Source organism: Urocitellus parryii, chromosome 8 (genome assembly GCF_045843805.1).
Source record: "Urocitellus parryii isolate mUroPar1 chromosome 8, mUroPar1.hap1, whole genome shotgun sequence".
NCBI classification, from domain to species: Eukaryota; Metazoa; Chordata; class Mammalia; order Rodentia; family Sciuridae; genus Urocitellus; species Urocitellus parryii.
In genome coordinates, this window is record NC_135538.1 from 124129145 (window position 1) to 124132593 (window position 3449).

The 3449-nt window shown below is 34.5% G+C and overlaps 1 pseudogene; it reads left to right on the plus strand.

Annotated features, from left to right (window-relative positions):
- Positions 1-1107: 1107 nt before the first annotated feature.
- On the plus strand, positions 1108-2040 carry LOC113177881 (olfactory receptor 2G3-like; annotated as a pseudogene).
- The last annotated feature ends 1409 nt before the right edge of the window (positions 2041-3449 follow it).

Genomic DNA, 3449 nt, shown 5'->3' on the forward strand with positions numbered 1-3449 from the left:
AACAGAAAGAAGGTAGAAAATTGGGCAGAGCCTTGAATTAGATGATGAGGTTTGTGAATTTGGTATTTTAAGAAACAAAAATTTTATTTTTATAAAAATATGTGTCTGGTTCTGATGACCATGTACAGGCAGGCAATGATGACTAAAAGCCAAAAGATAAAAGGTCACCTAATATATTTTGCCATCTGTGATGAGATCAATTAAGTCTTTCATAAAAATTAAATGAATTAAGGAATCAAAGGGACTCATCATTCTGCTAATATATAGTATGATGTTATAAGAGGGAAAATAGAATTTAAACTCCAAACACAACTTCATTGAAATCTATAGAAAATGAAATTGTCAAAAAGTTTTACTTTAATTAATACAAAATTAAAATATCCAATTCTAAAAATGTTTTCGGCAATGCATCAAAATTTATTTGTAACTTACGAAAGTGTTACTCTCTGAAGACTCTCACTATTCTCTAGACTGTCTATTTTCATATTATTAGAAATACATTTAAAGAAAGCAGTTTAATGTATAGATGATATATATTAACTAATTAAAAATGATGATTAGGTGTTTCATACTTAGCACAATTTTGACAAATGTTTGTGTCAGGGTACAATATTAAAATAATCAAATAAAAGTTTTCAAAAATATCTCATTTTTATTTGCAACTTTTATTATTGATAATGAATAAAATAGCTACAAAAATGATTGTTGATTTTACCACATCTCATTTTTCTTTTATTTATAATCTTATAAGATGTTGAGGAAGAAAAATGGATTTCTAAAAAAAAAAAAAATGAAACAATTTAGAAGAACTGAGCAACCACAAATTATTAATTACTTCTTTTATGGTCTATTTTATATCCTCATATATTTTAATGGTTCTCTGTAAATTCTGCATACTCTTGGAAATATTCTTGCTTGTCTCTCTCTCCTCTTTCTCTCTCTCTCTCCCTCCCCCTCCTTGTTCCATGCTCCATACATAACATTCCCCCATCCTCCAATTTTTAGGGTCAGTGTTTCTCAAGTATAATTCTGATTCTAACTATATTCCACTAACACCTCTATTTTTATATTTGTCTCTCTCCTTGTCATAAGTAGGGTGGTATGAAGATGCTTAATGAGAGTTTAGGAGGTTATTTCATACTGGTGGGTTTTTCTGATCAACCACAACTTGAGAAGATTCTCTTTGCACTCATGCTAATCTCTTACCTCCTGACACTGGTAGGCAATACAGCAATCATACTGGTTTCCTCTCTGTATTCCATGCTCCACATACCCATGTATTATTTTCTTACCAATCTCTCTTTCATTGACCTCTGCTTTACAACAAGCATTGTTCCCCAGCTGCTGTGGAACCTCCTCGATTCAGCCAAGACAATTACACTTATAGACTGTGCCATTCAACTCTACGTGGTTCTGGCACTGAGATCTACTGAATGTGTTCTCCTAGCGGTCATGGCATTTGATCATTATGCTGCTGTGTGCCAATCACTCCTTTATGCCACAGTTATGCACCCGCGATTTTGCCAGTTCCCTTGCAGGAATAGCATGGTTGAGTGGAGTGGGCACCACACTCATTCAGGGCACCTTGACCTTTTGTGGGAACCATAGGATTTACCACTTCAACTGTGAATTTCCTGCCATGATCAAGTTGGCCTGTGTAGACATTCATACTATTGAGGTCCAACTCTTCATGGCTTCTTTGGTACTGCTTTTCCTCCTCCTGGCACTCATCTTGGTCTCATATGGGTACATAGTCCAAGCAGTGATGAGGATCAAGTCAGCTCAAGCCTGGCATAAAGCCCTTAGGACTTGTGGGTCTCCGCTGTTGGTAGTATCCCTCTTCTATGGCATCATCACGGCTGTCTATATCCATCCCAACAGCTCCTATGCCCACAGTCAAGGAAAGTTCATCATGCTTTTGTACACTGTAGTAACTCCCACTCTAACCCCACCCACCACCGCCATTTATATTCTGAGAAACAAAGATGTAAGGGAACTTTGAAGAGGTTGGTGAGAAGAGATAAAAGCATAGGAGAATGAGAGGTTCTCATGAGGTAAAGAAGCCGATTTGACCGAAGGTACAGATGCTGATGGGAAGACATTAGAAGGCTTTACCCAAAGACTTCCTAACACAAGTGCTGCAAAATTAGACTCACAAGACCCTTTGGAGAATCCATAAGAAACAATATTGCTTTCTTTTATTTTTCTACTTATCATAATCAAAGATATCCTATCTAAATTGACATCTTTGTTATCTACCAGCCAATCAGTTTGCTCAATGAAGTGCAAATAATGCTTTCTGCTTCCAGAATTTTTGCAGTTAATTTTCTTCCTTCACTTCTTTTCTTTTATAAATCCTGGATCTACTCTATTAGATAAAATATATCTGTTGATTGATATCTTTTGTATAAAAATAAATTATGTGCTATTAATTAGCCAGATGTCTTTTAGTCATTCTTTGGGAATTTATTTTGGCATATTCAGTAAGATATTGCGATCTGGATCTTATCCTTGGATCAAGAAAAATGTCTCCTGTAAGTGCACCTAGTATGCACTGTGCAGGAGGATCCAGGAGGATTCTCCACTTACCCACCTCCCTCCCTACCTTGGCTATTGTCCTATGTGTCCTGGTGGAATTTATTTTTTACTTTTACACTCCATATTTGATTACTTGCCAGATTAGTTTTTCACTGAAATTTTGATTGTTCATAGCTTACTTACCTACCTTGGTGGTGGATTTTGAGTTTTGATTTGTGTGTTTTGATAATTAGGTGATTTCTATTGGGTAGACAGATTTGGGGAATTCAGATCCTACCAGGTGAAAAGTGACAAGGACTTTGAATCTAATTTATTTGGAGAGTGTGTGTATGTGCATGGTTGTGCATGTTTATTTGAGGATTCTAATATTTCTAGTAATTATATTTCCTTTTAGAAAAGATGCAGGGTTGAGAGGTTTTTAGACTTTTGTTGGAATCTTCACTGTGCATTTTGTGTTTGCTCCAATATGAATATAACTAATTCTAAAGATAACACTCTTCCTTTTTGCTATCACATGGACTTTTTAAATGTATATCCATTAGAAGACCAAAAATATCAGTAGAAAAGAAATTTGTATATTAAAGATGATCTTAATATGCCATCCTACAGATTTTTTGACTTTAATTAAGTATGTACTTAAAAATTCCTTAAAGTAAAACTGGATTCCTAGCTTCCCACACTCATCATCTTTGATGGCTTGCCAAAGCCTCTAAATCAAATAATTTGAAATCAGTATTCTTAATGTCTCATTAAATAGACTAAATTAAAGAGGAAAAAACATATTTCAAATCAAACAAATTGTCAGGAAAATGATTTTCCAACAGCTATGTCAGTCAAGATTTAATATTTCCCAAACCTTAAGCATAGTATTTCTTTATTGAAAAACTAATGGAAACTAATGTCATATCACT